Below are 22153 nucleotides of genomic sequence, written 5' to 3' on the forward strand. Positions count from 1 at the left end.
CAATGCTAGTAATCCCAGAGTCTTATTCTCTACGATTGATCGTCTGCTAAACCCAGGTAACTCAAAGGAATGCCTCCTAAGTACTTCCAGTAAAACCTGTGAGGCTATTGCTGTATTTTTCAACCAAAAAATTAATGATATTAGAAATAACATAGTATATCTCCCCAACACTAAGGATCCTTCTAAACCCCAGCATTCCGTAATAAACAAATTAAACTCTTTCACTAGGACAGATTTACCTGATTTACATAAAATAACTTCTCAACTGAAACCCTCCACCTGCGTCCTTGACCCAATACCAACACATTTTTTCAAAGAAGTATCGGGCGTGCTAATTGATAATGTTCTTGACAAAGTAAATTCATCATTAGAATTTATGCGGGTCTTCCCAGACTGTCTTAAGACTGCTGTAGTTAAACCCCTACTTAAGAAACATAATCTCAAACCCTCTGCTCTTGAAAATTTTAGACCCATCTCTAACCTGCCTTTCTTAAGTAAAACTCTGGAGAAGGCATTCATTATGCAGTTAAATGACCACCTAAATAAACATGCTATTCTTGATAAATCACAGTCGGGTTTTAAATCAAATCACAGCACAGAAACTGCACTCGTTAAAGTAGTAAATGATTTGCGGATAAATACAGACAGAGGCCATTTATCTGTTCTCATCCTCTTAGATCTGAGTGCCATATTTGACACCGTTGATCATAATATTCTTAGAAATCGCCTTAGTCAATGGGTGGGCCTCTGTGGTAGTGTCTTAAATTGGTTTGAATCCTACCTGGCAGGTAGAAAATTCTTTGTTAGTTGTGGTAATTACAACTCGAAGACACATGATATCCGATATGGTGTTCCACAAGGCTCTATCCTGGGTGCGCTGCTATTCTCAATCTACATGCTTCCGTTAGGTCAGATTATCTCAGGTTACAACGTGAGCTACCACAGCTATGCTGATGACACACAGCTGTACTTATCAATAGCACCTGATAACCCTGATTCTCTTGATTCACTAACACAATGTCTGACTTGTATCTTAGAATGGATGAATAGTAACTTTCTCAAGTTAAATAAAGAGAAAACTGAAATCTTAGTGATTGACAATAATGGATACAATAAGGGTATTAGAAATAAACTGGATACATTAGGATTAATGTCGAGACAGAGGTAAAAAGCTTAGGGGTAATTGTTGACTGTAATCTGAATTTTAAATTGCATATTAATCAGATCACTAGGACAGCATTTTTTCACTTAAGAAACATAAGTAAAGTTAGACCTCTTATATCACTGAAAGATGCTGAGAAATTAGTTCACGCGTTTGTTTTCAGTCGACTAGATTACTGTAATGCACTCCTCTCAGGACTACCCAAAAAAAGACAAATCGTTTGCAACTAGTGCAGAATGCAGCTGCTAGAATCCTAACTAGAATAAGAAAATCTGAGCACATTTCTCCAGTTTTGATGTTTCTACACTGGCTGCCTGTGTCATTTAGGATTGACTTTAAAATTCTGCTTATGGTTTATAAAGCCTTTGTGGTCCCCGGCCGGGCTCAGGACGTGAGGAGGGCTTGTGCCGCCTCCAGACCGAGTGGGGGCGTCCGTCCTGGTTATGCAGGGGGCCTCGGGTACAGGGCTTGGAAGCCCAGCCCTGTAGGGACCCGTGGCCACCGCCAGGCGGCGCCCAGTGCCTGTTTATTCAGGGAGCCCGGCACTTCCGCCACACCAGGAAGTGCCGGGGAAGGCGACAGGGACACCGGACGGCTTCCGGGTGCGCAGCCGGCATTTCCGCCACATGGGGGTGTGTCCGCGGGAGATTGCCGGGGAGCAGCTGGAGCCCATCCGGGTTTCTATAAAAGGGGCCGCCTCCCTCCAGTCGTTGACAAGAGTCGGGTGGAAGAGTGGCAACGTCTGGAGGAGGAAGGAGGCGGTGGGAAGAAAAGAGAAAGTGAAAGAAAAGAGAAGAAGAAAAGAGAAGGCATTGGAGTGGCCTGGACTAAGGAGTATTGGGGTTGGTGAGCAGAGTTATATAAAAGAATAATGAAAAATAAACCAGTGTTTGTGGGTGACATTGACGTGTCTGCCTGTCTGTGTCCGGGGCGAGGTTCACACCTTAAATAATCTCGCCCCATCTTATATATCGGAATGCCTGACACGTTATATTCCAAATCGTAACCTCAGATCCTCAAATGAGTGTCTCCTTAGAATTCCAAGAACAAAACTTAAAAGTGGTGAGGCGGCCTTCTGCTGTTATGCACCTAAAATCTGGAATAGCCTGCCAATAGGAATTCGACAGGCTAATACAGTGGAGGACTTTAAAAAACTGCTGAAAACACTTTACTTTAACATGTAAATAAATAAATGTTGTTGTCGTTGTTATAGTATGGTGCATTGGGGATTAAAAAAATATGTATATTCTCTTTTAAATCAAATTTTCCATACATTAATCCATTGTCTGAGCAATTGTTTCTCTTCCTGGGTTGGTGAGAGATGGGCTTTATATCAGCAAAACTGGGCATAAGGCAGGAACCCACTGTAGTTGGAATGGCAGCTAAGCCTGTTGTTATTTAGATATTTATTGACTTATTCATTTATTTAACTTTGCATGTAAATAAAAGCACTGGCACTTTTGCACTATACTCTTGTGGTGTTATGCATCTTCATTGGACTGTCCATTTTGGTCCTGTTACTGATGGTTCCAGGTTCAAGGATGTTGTGGCAGCTAAAGCCAACCCGGACCATCACACAGACACATAGAAGCCTTATATTCTACATTAAAGTGTTAATTTTGGTATTCTAAAACATATACTTTTTTTCTATTAATAAAATATTTATTGTATATGTAGATAACATTGATCCATAATACACGTTATATATAATGTATTCATTTAATTATAAACGTCTAACAAAATCTTCATGTTTATCAAGACTAACATGCTTAACAATACACATAAAATAGACACATTTGGCTCTTAAGTTATAAAGCATATTGCTTACTAAACAGCAAGGGCAAATTCTTCTTCATTTATTGTGTTTGTAAGCAAAAATGTCACCTGCTGTACTAAACACAAACCTATTTAGTGTCCACACACAGACAAGGATAGAGTGTCCATTTTAATTAAAATGGAAAGGTCTGAACTCATTAAAGCAGAAATCTCTTTTAATTTCTGCCAAAGATGTGCCCCTCTTTTCTTCCCTTCCAATTTCATCTGGACAACATATAGTATATATCCATATATAGGATGACTCCTCATTCTTCTTTTTCTTAGTTTATTACTCAATTTCTTTAATGCAAAAGATGATATTAAGGTTTTCTCTCTATTCAAAAGTCAGCCTGCCTGCTCTCTCTTTAAAGGAATTTCTGGGTATAGACCTACATGAAGTATTCCTCAGGTACCGTAATACTTTGTGCAAAGGAGCTAGTGATGGGATAATTGTGAACTATTTGCTCTTTTAAATGATTCTTTTCAATACGTCATATGAATTCACAAGCACAAACTAATGGGTTCTGCAGAGCTCAGCAGGAGTGCTGTAGCATGCACCTGATGTTGTCAGTGTCTTTTGTTTCATATGTAGATGTTTGAAGCACAAAGCACTGGCACTCGTTTATCATACAAGTAACATTTATATTAGAGTGTATTGTTTGTTTTGTACAATTTCCTATTGGACTTGTTTTAAACATAAATATATTATCTTCTTATATAATACACTACCGTGGCTGTTCGTTTGTCTGTTCAGGATTTTAAATCACCTGTAGCTCCCAAACCGTTTAACCTATTGACCTGAAATTTGTTACACATATACTACGTGACATCTACTATCCGCTTTCGGGGTGATGATTGACCTCCAAGGTTATTCCTTTTTTATTTTATTATAGAATTGACTCTTGCCAGCGGCCAGCATCTCATCCCTACCACCTTCGCTGTCACTTCCCCTTCCTCTTCATATCTTAAATCATTCTTGAGGCAGATTGAAGACTTAAGTGCCAGCTTAAGTGAAAAATTAAAGAAAGGTAATTGTAACACAAACACTGACTGAATCAGTTTTAACACAAAAAGATGCTGAAAAAAAGAGAAGAAGCAGGCCGCTAGGGTGGAGAAAAGAAGAGCTGCTCAGGAAGCTGCAAGCGCATCAACCTCTGAGCAAACGAATGCTAAATGTACAGTGAAAGAAAACTATAAGTCAAGTGTATTCACTGCACATTATCGTGCAGTGTGCCGTTACTGGTACATTATAATATACATTTATTTCCCTATGTACATGCAAAAAATTAGTCACACAAAATTAAATCTAATTTTAATTTCTAATAATTATTTGCTTTTATCTTTGATACAATTTTTGTATGCCTCATTGACTGCACCAGTGCATTTATCACTCACTTATTCTTTTGAGTTCAAACTGAAACATTACCCGTGAACGAGTCTTACAATTCTAATTCATTACTCAAACTGAACTATTACAAGGCACAAGATTCTTGTTATTTTGATTTTCGAACTGAATCATTACTTTGGAAGTGAATCACATGATTATTGTTCTTTTGATTCACAAACTAACTCATTACCCACAATTCTCATTCTGATAATCCAGCCATTATCCAACCCGCTATATCCTAACTACAGTGTCATAGGGGTCTGCTGGAGCCAATCCCAGCCCACCACAGGGCACACACACACACACACACACACACACACGCACACACACAGCATACACTAGGGACAATTTAGAATCGCCAATTCACCTAACCTGCATGTTTTTGGACTGTGGGAGGAAACCGGAGAACATGCAAACTCCATGCAGGGAGGACCCGGGAAGTGAACCCAGGTCTCCGAACTGCAAGGCAGCAGTGCTACCACTGCACCACCATGCCACCCATTCTCTAATGTATTGTCTCATTTTAATTATTCATTTTAACAATATTGTCATTCTTTGTGCTTTCAAACAAAAATTATTAGCATCTGTTGATGAATCAAATAAATCAAATAAATTGATTCACTCAAATGAGTAGTTCAAAAGAATCATATCAGTAAAGTGAACTGAAATACCCAAAAAGAAGTACAACTAAATTATTGTAAAGCTTAAAGAGCTTCACTACTTCCAGGTTATTATGGCCACCAGCCTTTATAGTTTTTTGCTGAGACCAACATGTACAGTACACTAAGAGAGTTCTGGTCCCAGTAATCAAACTTTTAGACAAATTAACCTTGACTTCAGTCTCAGCTCTTCTCACTTCCCACCACTACCAACCTGATGCTATGATCTTATTCTGATTTTGTTTTTGCAGCCTCGTTAGAGTAATTTTGATTAATTGTTTTGTACTTTAAAATGAGAGTTTTCAAGGTCAAGGATTATAATTATGACTTCAGTTGTTTTTCCCAATTTATTTTGTACCTATTTGACATTGTATTGTTTTTATTTTGGGTACCATCATTTTGTGAACTTGTCACTAGGAAGCAGTTCTCTGTTTCTAGATGGTGTGTCCCCGGAGGTCAAGATCTTTACGTTACAACACAATGGGCTAAACGTTTGACAATTAGTGTAATTTTCCGTTTCCTCATCCGAGATTAAGGGTAACATGTCGCCTTCTAAAATATCTGCCTGGTTTTGGTACTTTCCGAACATTAAGTTTTGTTAATTTGACTCTTTTAGTTCTCACGGTTACAACCCTAGCTTTGCTGTATGACTGTGTCTCTTTTTCTGGTCTTTATCTTTCCATGTGCTAGTATTTGCTAAAATAACACCTAACTACTACTTTAATAACTGAGGCAGATGTTCTGAGTAACTACAACTGTCCAGTTAATTGCAGGATTTTTTAAGTTCTTTGCTGCAGATTGAAAAGTGCATTGTTTAGAGCTAACTTGCAGTTTCCTGTTGTAAACACTTTTTTTTAAATAAACTTAATTTTAAACTTGCAGTATAATAATAGTGCTGGTAATCTGACACTGTAATTATCATGCTAAAGCTTGGCAATGCTATAAATTGTGCAGGAGGTGTGAAATAGTAGACTGAGCATCTACTTACAGAACCACACCTGATTTGGAATCAACTTTCAGGTTTTATCCAGATAAAAACAATAGAGCATAGCTTTCACTTTTACCATAGTAAAAAGCCAAAAACACAACATTGCTAGCTTTGAGATAGAATGTAATAAACCTTTCAAGATCGCAAGATACATTTATACATTGAATAACATTGCAGTTAGCTTTAAACAAACCTGGACATCTAGAACTGATCAAACACTTTGCATAGAGAGATAAAAAGAGTTAAAAAGTCCACAAGGGATTTCATTTTTCACCCATTTGATACAAGCTTCACAGGAACCGTCCACTGGAGCATCATGGGATACACTCACACTCATCCTTGGCAACTCATAAATGGCTAAATAATCAAAACCCATTCAACTAACCTGAACATGTTGGAAAACCAGAGCATTTACAAAGGATGTGACCTCAGAACTCTGGACTTATGAGGCGGCAGTGCTAACTATGGAGCTACATGCTGCCTAAACCTTTAAATGTTTAATTCAAAAGGTAAAATAGAATTAAAACATTTTGGACTTACCATAACTATCCAACATTTGTCCTCATTAACCCTTCACCAGTCGGAAATGAGTCATTAACATTCCCAGAACATTCCTATTTTTACAAATGCAAGATGTTTCACAGTTTAAGGTCTTCTTAGAAAACAGAAGCTGATTAATCATTTCTAAAGTCTAGTCACTTCTAATCCCTATAGAAAATTAAAAATGTCCTCTCCCAGGATACCCTGTTGGCATACTATGTGTTTGATCGGGTTCCAATAAAAAGGTTGCCATTACTCTCATATGACAATTTCCTGTTTACTACTGGAAATTTAGACATGCAGTAAAACCAGTTTTCTCAGGAAAGCTTGAAGATGAAAAGGAAAAGCTGCATCACTGACAGCGCATTCTCAAAATATCTCCTCAAAAACCCAGACAGTTTTTTTAGGGCTTTCCATTTAGTGACGCCTTAGCACAGCTGTGACTCAGAGCAAAATTACAGTCATTACAAGGCCATATTTAATTGTCACAGAGCGCCTCGGTGAAGTATCATTTGTCTTCCAGAGGACAGACATGGCAGCCTGACTGTGTCAGCTCAGCACCACCGATAAACAGTGAAAAACAAAAAAAAAATAATACATATAGTAGAGAAGAATCAGAAAGAGACATTCTCAGTGTATTTCATAAAGGCTAGATGACTGCTTATGGGCAACCTGCAGCAGTGGTTGGTCCTATCTCCTCATGGATCAAGCATCCTGGATTGAAATCCTGGTCATTGCTTGTGTGGAGTCTGCATTTTCTTCCAATGTCTGTGAAGGTGTTGCTTCCCCCAAAATTTCCAAGCTAAGTTAACTTACATTTATAATCCAGCACTGTCTGTGCATGATTTACCTGGTACCTTATGCATAGTTAGTTCCTGCATTGTGCCTAAAGCTGCTGGAATAGACTTTGGCCCCTTGTAAACCAGAATTAGACTAAATGGATTTGAGAATATTATATTATGTGATCATATACTGTAGCTGGCTCCTGCATTGAATTCAATGCTTTCATTACAGGCTGCACTGCATTGAAAATAATGATGAGGGCAGAATAATCCAAAATGAAACTACAAAATTACATTAGGTAGCCACTCAAGAAAACAAATGACAACTCTTTTTCACAAATGGCTAGGAGGCAGTCACTGTAACTTATGCCATACACCTGTAACCAGCCATCTCTAAGTCTTCTTGTACCAACACATTAAAAGATTTACAACATCCATTCATTTTCTTAACACACATTTCTATTAAGTGAAGATTTATCCTAACAGTATAGGGCCCATGGCAGGAACTATTAACGAACAGGTTGTTGTTTCAGGGCACCCATACATTGGGCAGATTTAGAGCTGGCAATCAAATTGACACACACATTTTTGGATGTAAAAGGAATTTTGAGTAGCTTTAGAAAATGTATGCAGGCACTGACAAGCATAGTTGTCAGACTAGGAAGTGAACCAAAGCTACTGGAGCTGTAAGGCCATAGTGATAATATGGGCACCCTGTTCAAATTGTTGTATTTCACTTAAGTGTGTTGAGTAGAAGATCTCTGTTTTCTTTCAAATATTGATATATTTAAAGAGATTGTCCAATTTATTTTATTTTAAAGACTAGCAGTGGTTGTATACAAGAGGGTTTCTCTTTAAAATTCGGTTTCCTGGAGAGGCCCACTTGGTTTGACTTTTTAATAGGTTTAAAGTTGAATGGTGCTTTATAAACTCATACCATCAGCAAATCATCAACCTCATAACATTTTAGTTCTGAATAGTTGATCATTTAAAGGCACTGGAGTGGCACAGCAGTATTACTTAGGAGGAGATTAATCTTTTACATTAAAATGGAGGAAATCCTCCACGTTTGCAAATTTTATAAAATTCAAAAGGACAACGGTTGTGTTTTATATATGAAATATCTTTTCATTCTTGAGCATTCTAAAGCTGCTCATTATTTATATCAAGCAAATACAAATGTTATGTCATTTTCTAACATGTTTAAACCAGACCAGGGTCTTTGGGGGGCTTCTGGAGCCTATCCCAAGGTAGGAACAAACCCCAGACAGGGCACCAGTCCATTGTAGGGTGAATACATCCACACACCAAACACACACTAGGGCCAATTTAGTAACGCCATTTCACCTAACCTGCATCTCTTTGGACTGTGGGAGGAAACTGGATCACCATTTTAGGCATGGGGAGAACATGCAAACTCCACGCAGGGAAGACCCAGGATCTAAACCTCAGTCTCCTTACTGCAAGACAGCAGTGCTACCACTGCACCACTATGCCACCCTAGATACACTTGTGCATGTGCTTATTCAAAACATGACAACTTACTTACTGCTGTCCCACTGAGCATTCATCATCAGCAGACTGTTCTGGTAAATCTGAAGTCTTGATCAGATACTATATCTTCTGTAACTTGTAACATCTGAATACACTCAGTTATCAAAAGACGATAAGCACCAGTGTCATCAGTGCCACCCTTTACACTGCCCTGCCAGTATTAACAGTTTATTCTCACACACAGCTAATTAACATAACATTCTCAACCCCGTTTAAAGAGTGTTGGGGGGCAGAGTCAATCCCAGCAACCTTTAGTGCAAGACTGGAATCAGCTCTAGACTGTGGGCCAGTCTATTACCAAGTCCACTTGCACACCCACACGCATGGGGCTAAGAGTCACCAATTAATTTAATTAGAATGTGTTCTTAGGATGTTTGAGGAAAATACAAATGGGCATGAGAGATCATGCAAACTCCACATAAACAATGACAGGGTGTAGGATTCAAACCCAAGACTCTGGATGAGTGAGACAGCAGTGTTGGTAATTTAACAAATTTGATGTTTTTCAGAAAATACCCTTTCCCAGCTGAAAATTAATCATGCAACGCTCCTATTGAACTGCAAGCTTGAAATAAAAAAAAAATAAACATTAATTTACCCTTCTTATACACAATTATTTTTATGCAAATTTGATTTATTCACAGTACAAAGATTGCAAGATATCTAAAATGACATTTGAAACAACCAAAAAAGTCCTTGTCAACTGGAGCTACTGTGGCTCCTTAATGGACTTGTATTTTACCAAAACAGGTGAAATGCCAAGTCAGTCTTGACTTAAGAATCTTCTACGCGTGGAAACGACTATCCACATGACCTGATCACAACTAGAAGGCTGTACATCATAAACATGTGAAAAGCACACAGATCTGAAGTGTTGGCTGCAGTATTCTACTTGAGCAAAAGGTCTGTGTGCCTGTGTTTCACAGAGATCAGTTCATTGATACTTCATGATCTGTTGTACTGTACTGTATAACAGTCAAAAAATGATAAAGATATGACACAGACAATGGCAGCAATGAAAATCAGCCTGACCATGGTGAAGTTCATTTGCACGCCATTTATCTTGGAGCATGCTGAGCACGCAACCCTAGCCAGATTGCAGTAAAAAAGATAATCACGCCAACTACTAATTTTAGTTGATTAAAGCTAGCATAACAAGTAGAGTAGTAAACAGGACCTCTTCACATCTGTGGATGTGTGTCACCTACTGCAGTAAAGTTTTTTTTACACCATCAGCACTGACACCGAAAAAATGTGGGAAAAAAAATGTCTGAATTTTATCTGATAATGAAATAAGATAATCCCTTATTTGTAATGCTCAAATAAATGTAAGCTTTCATTTCAAAACTGATACTGGCTAAACAACATACTTCTATTATAATGTATAGCGTTAATACGGAATTTAAACAAATTTGGGAGACATAAATTACACAGAAAAAGATTCAGAGCTGCACATTTACCAAGATGCTAGCCAGACCCTAAAGCTCTAGCCTGACTGCACACTTGAGCCAAATACTTCAAAGTCATGGAGCACATTAGGTAGCTTCTTCCTGCTGCAAAGGAAATTTCTACTAGTGTATACTTCACTGTTCTGAAGAAGTCAACAAAATGTTTTGTGTAACTGAGTGGAAAAAACATGATTAAGAAAAAAAATAAAAAAAACAATTAAAAATGTATTACTTAAATATCTACTGAGTAAAAATAAAGCAAAAGGTATGGGGTAAATCCACTCTTGTGCACTAAAAACCTGTGACTGCAAAATGCCTCTTAATAAATTTAAAAGAGATGTAAAATCCAAATATTTTTTATTTTCTGAGAATACAGCTAGGGCAAGCTGATTATTACTATCCTATACTTGACTGAGATCTCAATCCAAAATTAGTTAAAAAAATTAGAATGCAGTAATTGCAACATTAATGTGTCAAGTGACCTCAATGGGGTCACTTAGTTAAAGTAGTACTAGGAGTAGTAGCAGTTCACAGATAAATATGTAAGTAAAACATTATGACATGGAACTCCTATGCATAAAAATGTCATTTGTCTCAGTCTGCCAGGGTCCTCTGACTCTGATTTTTTTAATCCGTATCACTCTTCTGGGGAAAGTTATCCTCCTCCTGATACATAGATTGCTGATTTTGCCATAGAAATCAGTAATCCTTTCTTTAAAAGAGAGCGCTTCAATACCTTTCAAATCATGGCTGGCTCTAATTAAGTGTTTTTCAGTAGCTGAGTTCACTGTAACACTTTAAATAGACACCACAGTTTTTTTTTTCTTTTCTGAGTTATTTTTGTGTCCCTTAACTTGTAATGTTGTTTATGTTGACACCTGAGAAGGGTAACATACTGCATGTTGGTTGTACATCCAAGTAAAAATAGTGATTTAATTGCAGGAATTGTACAGTCCACTACAAACCTCACTGCCATATTTAATAAAATGACAGGTTCAGTAACAGCATAGGCTGACCTCTAAATAATAAAATGGTTGGAATGGAAACCTGTAGCTAATGTGGCTCTTCTGGGCTAGGGTTTACTAACTCTTGTATATGCTTTAGGGGTACAGATGCCAGGGAAGCAACAGAGGGAAATGCTCTGTTATTATATACAGTATAATCCAGTATAAATGCAGAACTGGAATCAAGACTGAGACGGACAGTAATGCCTTACCCGGCCAGTAGGCCATAATGGATAGTTTATGTAAGCGGAGGTGCAACCCACTGGGATGGCTCTAGGATCCTATCCCATATAATGGATGGATGGGGAAGACTGGTTATAGGAGACAGTTTATCCCTCAGGGCAAAAAGAGGAAGTGCTACAGTCACAATTTGGACTCACACAGGGTTTTATGGGACATGTAGTTTGGAAGGGCACCCCTGGTAGGATCCCAGGGTCCCACACTAAGTGTGTTGTGGGAAGTCTCCCTACTTTGGGTAAATTCTGCATGACCCGAAAGTGCTTCCGCCGTGCTATGTTATGACATTGGAAGTACTCCCAGGTCTAACGTAAAAAAACTTATGTGAGTCAGAGTCAGGAGGAGAGTGGAGAAAATTCATCAGAGGAGTGAAAGGAGAGGAAAGAAACTTTAATCAGTTGTGGTGATTACACTTTGGGCTGTGATGATCTGTTTAATGAAGGTTGTGTGCAAATAAACAACCTTTAGTTAAACCTGTGACTGAGTCTGGTATAACTGTGTCTGGAGTTTGGGACTCAAATAACTACAGAAATTATGCTTTTCAGTCATTTAGTGACTGCATCTTCCTCATATACTTAATGTATTAAATCAATTTTTAGATTAGAATATTTTGTACACAATAACAACACCTGTAGAATTTTGCTGTTATGTGGAGTATCTGCAGTATATTAAACTGCTGTCTGCCAGCTCCACGATAAATCCCCCCTGTTCACTCACCATGAGCATTTTGCAAGCTCTCTACATACAGTCCTCTTGAAAGTCATCATCAGCCTCCTGATTTCAAAAGATATTCCTCCCATTAATATATTTATTGACAGCCAAATTGTTCTAACAGCCTATTTTTAAACCCAGGCAAATAATCTGTGAAAAGTACATTTGTAACAAATACAAACTGGAAAAATATTGCCTGCATATGTACATTATTACTGACAAAACAAAGCTATGTTAATAAATACTGTTTATTTATTATATTAGTTCTGGGCATTACCTCATGCTCATTGCTAACTGTCAAACATGCTGCTTTTTAGTAAATACTGTATACATAAGTATTATAGATATTATTATACATACAGTAATGTTGCACACCTTTCAGTAGTCATTGCATTTGAATCTCTTTTTAATTGTATGTAATATTCATGTGGTAGCGCTGCTGTCTCACAGTAAGGAGACCCGGGTTCGCTTTCCGGGTCCTCCCTGCGTGGAGTTTGCATGTTCTCCCCGTGTCTGTGTGGGTTTCCTCCGGGCGCTCTGGTTTCCTCCCACAGTCCAAAGACATGCAGGTTAGGTGCATTGGCGATTCTAAATTGTCCCTAGTGTGTGCTTGGTGTGTGTGTGTGCATGCCCAGCTGTGGACTGGCGCCCTGCCCGGGGTTTGTTTCCTGCCTTACGCCCTGTGCTGGCTGGGATTGGCTCCAGCAGACCTCTATGACACTGTAGTTAGGAACTCGAGAATGCTGATGACTTGCAAGGGGACTGAACACTTCGGCAAGGTACTTTGTTTTTCCTATCACATTCCAAAGGGATGCTTGTTAGGTTAGCTGACCATCCAAAAAATGAATCCAGCTAGGGATGTGCACTAATGTTCCCTGTAATGGGTTGCTGCCTTATCAAAGATTATTTCCCAATACTGCTGGATGATTACATAGGTTTTAAAAAAATGGATAGATGGAATTGCTCTGTTTGACTATTTCCGTAGTATACTTTGGAAAGCACTGCATGCAGGTGAGTTGCTGTCTCTGTTAACAATGCATGAGGAGGCTGTCTAACTTTGTAGACCTGCAGAAGTGCTAGTTTTCATTTGTATTTACCTCTTAAAAGTAGAATAACACAATAAGATGAAGATGCATGAGTCTCACCCCATAAAGCCTATATCTATTTTCCTTGGGCTGAACTTCATGCCTGTAGTAAATCTGAGATATCCCTGGCAACAATAGAAAAATTGACGTTCATGCAGTACAATCTCCTGATTCATTCTGATATTTTTGGACCTTCTTGAAATTTTTAAGAAGCAATTTAACAAATGTCTGAGGTCATTTAGGACATCATAAGAACATATTAAGTTTGACAAATGGCAGGAGGCTGTTCATTCAACATCTTTTTCGGTTAGCTTAGAGCTTGGTTATCCCAATATCCCACTCATAGACTTAAAAGTTGTCAAAAAAGGTTTCTTCTTCACCAACACAACTCAATCATTTTTCTGGATGTCCACAGCTCTTTTTTATGTATATGTGCTTCTTGATTTCCATCTTAAAAGCACTTCCTCTTCATTTCCAGTTGTGCCCTCAGTGGGATCAACTGTCATACAGTGTCAGGGTTGCTGAACACTGCTCAAAATATAACAATGTTTCTTATGAGCTATGTAATCTATTCTGACCTGAACAGGTAGAATGAGGGTCTTCCCAACACCTAGCCTAACATAAAATAATAAAACAGCTGGGACCATGCTTTTGGGCAAATGTCTTAATTCTTGTAATGTAGCAGGTGTTTTATTTGGTTAATGTGCAGGTCTTTTTTTAAACTCAAGACAATTTTTGTAATTTTAAGCAGTTAATGGCTAAGCTAAAGAAGAAGCTAGCTAGTACTATGGCTTTCTCAGAGAGGTACTACCTGCTCCCGATACAGTACGTGATCACAACATACGTTACAGTCTAATGGACTGTTCAGTCAACTTAAATAATGAAAATCTGGTAGTGATGGAATAACAGACGCAAAATGTTGTGAACAGCTTCTTCAGGAGGCAATGGCAGAAAACAGGAAGTTGGTAAAATTAAAGATCTTTATGACAAATGCAGCATATCCTCTCCATGACATGTTGTCCATAATCTCTTTAGCCACAGGCTCATTCCATCACTGTGTGTTAAGGGACACTGTTGGGACTCTTTTTTTTCCCACAGCCATCAGACCCCATAATGACTCTATGCATCCTGCCTGTCCGTCATCATCCTAGACACTCATAACAGACAAAGTGGCACAAGAAAAATATTTCTTTATGTTATTAAATCATTTGCATTAATCTTGGTGTATAGTATTGTTTTGCACTTATGGAATGGTGTTTAATTTGTTTTTTACTGATTTGCATGTGAGTTTAGGTCCTTTTATTGCTGATGGAGCGCATCAATTTCCTTTTGGGGGATCAATAAAGTTCTATGCATATATCTATCTAAAAGGGGGCAAAAAGGCCAAGGCCACAAAGTACTAGCTCACTTGTTTAGTTTTTCCTCTGTTATACAACATCCTGCACTTGACTTTTATAAAATGAAGATTTACATTTTTACAACATCATCTAACTTTGATGGTATTATATGATCTTATATTTTCCTTCAAAAGTTGTAATAACAATAATTACCGAAAAGCAAAGCACAAGGTAAAAGATAGTGAGTCATAAACTGTGAACTACTAAACTTTGGAGACGTACAGACACAACCTGAAATGGAACCGAACATTTTGACACATTAAGAGTTCTCTTTTACTCTGAGGCCATAAAAAGCTAAATAATATGATCTTTCATTTGAGGGAGCTAGACATTCATAACAAAATAGATAGATAGATAGATAGATAGATAGATAGATAGATAGATAGATAGATAGATAGATAGATAGATAGATAGATAGATAGATAGATAGATGGTTACGGACACCAATTCTGTATTATTTATTGACAGCTAAATGTGTCCTGGCCAACTGTGGACTGGACTTGATTATCTAAATGTAGCTTTTCCTTTTTTTTAAGCTCAACATTAAATTATTTGTTACACCAAATAATGAAGGATTAAATTCTAGCTCCTTGCATCCTTGGTGTGGGCAAAAGGATTTTGAAAATTGGTTGATAAATAAGGAGCCAACTACTGACGAGGTAAAAGAGTCTTCACATTCTTATGCTTCCCATTAAGCTGTGGGAGACATAAAAGTAAGAACTTCATCTTACCACGTACATATGAGAGTACACCTAAACTTAAAACTAGAAATTTGACTAAACCTAGTAAACAAATTACATATAAGGATACTTCTCTCTCTCCTTCCTCAGCACTTAAACATGCAGAGTTATGCTGTACATTTGCATCATCAAGGAACAACTTCTTGTATCATTCTCCCTCATGTCTACATGTGCAGGACATGAGGGGACTAACTTATTTGCACTAGAAGCACTTGACATTCACCACTAAAGAAACAGAGAAATGGATTCTCAATTAAATCATTCTTTGCATCCTTCAACTTTTTACATCCAAGCAGTCAAATTTTTCTTGGCACCTTTCATATTTACTTTTTAGTGAAATTAAAACCCTGATCAACTAAAACTGATGCATCACAAAAGGAGAATTTGTATTAAAAGACTACACTGAGAAGCACATGTATATTAGCATCATAAGGCTGACTCACTGATTTACTGCTCAATGCCCAAGAGGGCGGGAGCTGCCAGTTGACTTTGTCTGTTTAAACTGTTTTCTCCAATGATGGAGTTGGCAGGAATTTTTGTTTTCCACTGTTCTGTTGTCAACTGGCCACATCCCATATCTTATTTTGAATGGAGTTTGTCATAATTTACATTAGTTAAATTGAAACTGCCCTGTTTTACTGTGTTTTTAATGTAGTTTGTGTTTTCACTTAGGAGAAAGTTGTACAGATTAGCACTCTGCTGTTAATGTATTGTAGCTGTGGCACCCTGTCCAGGGTTTGTTCCTGACTTGTTCCCAGTGCTAGCTAGGATAGGCTCCAGAATCCTCCCACCCCTCCCCCCTCCCCTGTTCAAGATTAAAAGGGTTAGAAAAAGACTGACTAACTTACTGTGTGGTGGTTGTGGATTTGTACACAAACTCAAAGTTTGAACTCATTGAGGGGCATTAAACAAAAACAAATTGAAATTAATATTCCAAATGATAAAGTGAATAACTTGGAAGGAAAACCAATGACATAAAGGAATAGTTTGAAATGAACTCAAAACTTGAGCCACTGCCACTACACTATAAACACTGCCCAGTACCTCCTTATTTTAAAGAGAGTGGAAGTCGCCTTCGGTGGTTAACAGTCACAAACCAGTGTTTCCCATGTAGGTGGCACAGTGTAGAAGTGGCTTGTACTGCTCACCCGATTCACACTTTTTGTGTCTGTGAGTTTTCTGAAGTACTCCAGCCTCCTCTTGTGCCCCTTAGATAAGCATGTTATATCAATCAGCAATTCTAAAGAGGCCCAGCACAGTGAATGAGTAAGTGTGTTAGAGTGTCTGTCTGCTGTCTCCTCAGACTTGGTTCATGCCTTGTGCCTTATTCTACTGTGATACGCCACAGTACCTTTGCTTTATATTTTAAAAAGGGCCCAAAAAATTACAGCTGGACTGAGTGAATTACTTAATGCCTTCCCTCTTCACACACAAATTTGCATTAAATTAACTACATAAGGAATTTGATGTTTCTCAGTAATATTAAAATTTCCAAAATTGTCTGCAGAGTAGTTTACTTATCCTTGCAAAGGAATATTTTAAATATTAAAAAAACTAAACCTACTGAAGCACACTTTTAATGTCTTGCTACATTTTAACAAATTCTTCATTTGATTAATACCAAACTCAGCTGTTATTTTAGCCTTGAAAACATTCATCACTGCTTTGATCTGCTTGTGATGTCAGTTTATGCTCCAGTGCTTAAAGATGCTATGAACTGATTATGTGTAAATAAGGGGTTGTGTTACTGACCATGGATATTAAAGTACAAAGTTGACATTTCCACCCCAGAGGCTAATTTATTGATGACTGACCATCAGTAAGTCAATGTGCCCACCTGGGCTTCAACTGTAAAGACTTTTGGCCTTGGGAAAACTACTAAAGAAAATCAAAGTCATCTGATTAACCTGTATTAATAGACTCATGAAGATGAGTTAAAACATGGCATCCTCAAAGCAGACTGGTCACAGATTGACAAGGCTAATCCCACCAGCAGGACCAGGAACAAGACAGGAACCAGTTCTGGATGGGGTGCCAGTTCATTGCAATAATAATTGAGTTATATTAGTAAATTAATCGACAGTTCATGTTTTTGTCTTTCCTGCCTTGCAGAGTTAGAAATATACTTACAAAAGTACAAATCCAGTCAAAGGGCTATACATACAGCAAAGCAAGGTGGGACTAAAAGCTATAACTTTATATACACAAATCACTTTCTTATCAAAAGTGCCATTAACATGTGCAATAATAGTGGCAGGGCGGCACGGTGGCGCAGTGGTAGCGCTGCCGCCTCGCAGTTAGGAGACCCGGGTTCGCTTCCCGGGTCCTCCCTGCGTGGAGTTTGCATGTTCTCCCCGTGTCTGCGTGGGTTTCCTCCGGGCACTCCGGTTTCCTCCCACAATCCAAAGACATGCAGGTTAGGTGGATTGGTGATTCTAAATTGTCCCTAGTGTGTGCTTGGTGTGTGGGTGTGTTTGTGTGTGTCCTGCGGTGGGTTGGCACCCTGCCCGGGATTGGTTCCTGCCTTGTGCCCTGTGTTGGCTGGGATTGGCTCCAGCAGACCCCCGTGACCCTGTATTCGGATTCAGCGGGTTAGAAAATGGATGGATGGATAATAGTGGCAAACAAGATTGCAAAATGAAAATCAGCCTAACGAAATAAGCAGAAATAATGTGGCACAGGCAAACACCTGAGGAAGCTTAAGAACCCTCATCTTAAATAATAACCCATGGTGAAAACCAGCAACTCATCTGACCATGGGGGACTGTAGCAAAGCACAGCCAGCATGGCAAAGTGCACTTCAAAGTGTTAATAATAGACAGCGATAACAATCAGGAAGTGTTGGGGCTCCAGACACAATTTTAAGGCTAAGATGCACATTTCAAAATCCTTCAGAAAGTAATCATGGAAGAGTGATGGAAAGATGCACACCCTTGAAGAGGAGTTCAATACTGCCACCTTACAAGCTCTGCCGGTGTCACTGAGTGCTGGCACTTGCCAGTCATGCTGCGGGCTCTCTTTTCACTCCTTCCTCACTAGCAAGTGCAGACAGTCTTTTCCTTGGCTTTATATCTGCTTCCAAACAAAAGCAACGCCTAAGGATAAAAACACTAACCGCAAGACTCAATGACTGGTTTAGGCATTTCTTTTATAGCGATAATTGTATGGTGCATGCTGGGAAAACGGGTGCCACCCCTTTCTATTTTGTTAAGAAAATGGCCAAAGTCGTGTCATTCTGCATATACAGCTCCAAATGAGCCCAGCAGAGGGCTGTTGGTGGATAATTGTGGGCAGAGCGCAGGGGTATGAGACCTAGCCCCCGAAAAGCAGCACAATGCACCCCGACCGCTAGTCTTTTGTTTTCACGCTGCTTGTCACCCTCCACCCCGGTTCCGGCTGAAATCCATGCATCTTGAAGGTATTTTCAGCTTCCCACCGGACTTTGGCCCACTTGGGTCACACTTCATAGCGCTCGCCAGCCACGACGCAAACTGGAAAGTCACAGTAAAACTGCCCAAATTCAAGAGGCATTCGACGGTCAACAGTAGGCAAAGACAAGAAAAAATACCGGCGTCTCCGCGTGTCGGTATTGTTTAAGAATGGGTGTCCCTACCTTTAGCATCCGTTCCAAGTCCGTTGGAGTTCCAGGTGACAGCGCTAGAGGGGTGTCTAGCAAATGGCTCCAGAAAGGGAGTGGGGCTCTTGAGCAGTCCTCGTAGCTACCTCCAGATGATTAGTTTTAAAGAGGATTACGTGAAAAGGTTCCACATTGGATTGAGGAAGAGAATCCTAAAAGTGTTCCGCGAGGAGCAAACAGGAAAAATCCCAGTAGCGCCTCGGAATCTGTTGGTTAACAATGAGCCACTCCCTACCGCGATCACAGAGAGATGCTCCGCTTGGAAAGCCTCAGGACCGAGGTACAGGCGGTGAATGGCATCACAGTGTCTCGCACCTTCCTCCGGAAAAAGATCGCAGAACGTGTAGAGCGATCCCGGGTTGCATGCTGCTCTCTTGCGGCAAGGGTTATGATGCCATCGCGGCGCAGGCTGTGCAGCATCAGCACCCCGGCGAGCGGCGGGAGCGAGCGAGGGACGCGCGCGAGAGGTTGTGGTCTAATCGCCCCCCTCCCTCGCCAGTCTCTCCTATCGGGTGCGGAGGTTTAGTTTCGTGCTCTTTTCGCGTTGCTAATACCGCTCTATTTTTCAGGCAGGTTAGTTTTCGTTTTGTTTATTTCGTGTCCCTGTTCTTCACCTCGTTTCCCTCCGTCTCCCGGTTTGCCAGACAAAGGGGGACGGGCGAAAGGGGGGCGGGAAGGGGAGATGGAGGAGGAGAAACATCGAACCAGCTGTTTCGGTTATAAACGCCTGACTGCCAAAATTAAAAGCGAAAACGCGACGCGTTTACATGTGCGGGTGGGTCAATAGTACGTGAAAACACATATAACTTGTGGGATAGTCGCATGCCTCAGTCAAGGGCGGCTGCTCGTTGTTTTTGACGTGAAAACAGTTGGACACAAAGCAGCCAAACCGAGGTCGTCAGGCTATTAAATCGCGCCAATAGCTGGTGGTTTGGGTCGGTGGGTGCTGGGGCTCGGCGCTGCCCCCAGCGGTCCCTATGAAATGTGTGAACACACGTGTTCTTGTAGCGCAGTGGTTGGGGCAGTCCACTATTATAATTTGATTCATGCCTGCCAATCCGATTTAAGAGCTGCCCAGTTCTGCGCAGTTTTAGACCGTGCGTACACGCCCTGTTCATTTTGGGAACTGCGAGGGGGCAGCGATGTAACCAAGGCGCTCTTTTGTTCATTATGATAATGAGAGCGGCGCAGTTGAGGTCATTTGACAAGAACGCCCTTAATGTCTGGGTAATGTTTGACTTATTTCATAACCGAACTTAATTATGCATGCATACTGTATAGTTATTTTATTTTTAGTTCAGGTTTCCAGAAATGAACAGCTGTAAAATGTTGAATTCTTACGAAAGAAGGAGTGCAATCTAATCAAAGACCATTTTGAAAACAGGATGGAAAAATAATGAAGACTTAAAACACTTAACATTAATCTTTATGTTAACTGAAAATGCATTTGCAAGTGAAGTAATTTACTTTCTTTGTTCAAAATATTTAGAGAACAAAAGTTTTAAAATGCATTACACTTTCTCCATATTTATTTGGAACAAAATCATTTTGTCTCCAAAATGCATAAAATCTACCTTTTTTATTGCAGGAGCTCAGTGTGAATGAAATGGCAGCCATTCAGAAGGCCAACCACACTGATTCACTTAACCAAACCTACTTGCCTTTTTGATGTTGAAGTAAAACCAAAGTACCTGGAGAAAACCTCAGATTCAAGTTCTGTTTTTTTTTTTTTTTTGTCATTGTATAATGAAATTCTAATGACGATAATGCAATACCAACAAAGTCACACATAGAACTAAAAGTATACATAGAGTAATAAAAGAGCAGCCCAAAATCCAAAATGCAACTAAACAAATCAAAATCCTTAACAAAACGTTTACTGCGAGACCAACTAAAGAAGGGTACAACAGAAGGATCTAAATCAGGGTAAGCATAAAATTTCTATAGCACATAATCATACACCGGATGTTCCTTAAAGTGCTTCACAAGATGCCCCTCTGGTCCCTTGTTTCCTCAGTTGTACCCAAAATAGCACTTAATAATTTGTTCCCATTATTGCCTCCTTCCTAGCTTCCACCCCTCTTGTTAATACTCTGGCATTTTCTCCAACTTCTCCATTCTGGTAGGTGAGCCCTTCTCCTCATTTCACTCCTGACTCCAGGCTTATTTGGGCTGAGGACTAGAGGCCCTCCCAAAGTTAGACCCAAGAATGCTTCCAGTGTTTAACTGATGTTTCTAACAAGCTCTTCATAATCAGCCAATGGCCCAGGAAAATACAGAGAAGGAATCCTGGGGGCTCCCTTCAAAAGCCCCTAGAAATACTTCCAGCAGGAGTGTCTGCCAGAGCTGCAACTGCCAAGTAACCCTACAACTTGCTGTTGCTATCTCTTTATATGGAGGATCAGTGGATGTTGAATTCAAATCCCCCAGGTCTTATTTAGACGTGTATTCTGTCTATGAAGTGCTCCAAACCCTCTCCTGGGCAGATCTTCAGAATTTTGTCCAGAATGTGGCATGAATCATCCTGTCTCCACTTACTATATGTCAATTTGTTGTCTTTACTTTACAATATCTGTTAAAATGTTTATTATTATGGTTGGTTGTTCAGTATCCTTGCAACATATGGATAGAAACTCCTTCATTCTTCTGGTGTGAGCACCAATCTGCCTGTGAGGTTTGCCAAATGGAAACAGTGAGAAAATCACGTCCTGAATAGAAGGTAGTTGGGAGCTAGTAATATCTTGTTCTGCCTTCACCACTCTCTTCTTTGTTTTACCATCCAGAGTTGAGCATGTGTCATACCAGGATGTGGTGTAGCCAGTGGACTCAAATGTGGTCCTGTTAGAGGTTTATGACAATAAATGGAGAAATGCAAGCTAAAAGATGAAACTGAAGTCATTCGATCATTAAATATTCCAGATTGGCTGAACATGTTTTTAGGTACCAAGCTTTGTTAACCAAAAACACACACATCTTTTTTGTGTTTGTCTGACAGTTCAGTCAGAAC

The 22153-nt window shown here is 39.5% G+C and overlaps 1 protein-coding gene across 2 annotated transcripts in view; it reads right to left on the reverse strand.

Moving 5' to 3' along the window:
* clip2 (CAP-GLY domain containing linker protein 2) overlaps positions 1–20027 on the reverse strand; it is a 112933-nt gene extending 92906 nt beyond the window's left edge. Inside the window, exon 1 of one of the 2 annotated variants that reach the window (XM_039756633.1) lies at positions 19123–20027. The gene's annotated coding sequence lies outside the window, so the exon portion shown is untranslated. The remainder of the gene's footprint in view (positions 1–19122) is intronic. The other variant, XM_039756632.1, reaches the window with a different exon arrangement.
* Positions 20028–22153: the final 2126 nt, after the last annotated feature.

Source organism: Polypterus senegalus, chromosome 6, assembly GCF_016835505.1.
Source record: "Polypterus senegalus isolate Bchr_013 chromosome 6, ASM1683550v1, whole genome shotgun sequence".
Taxonomy (NCBI): domain Eukaryota; kingdom Metazoa; phylum Chordata; class Cladistia; order Polypteriformes; family Polypteridae; genus Polypterus; species Polypterus senegalus.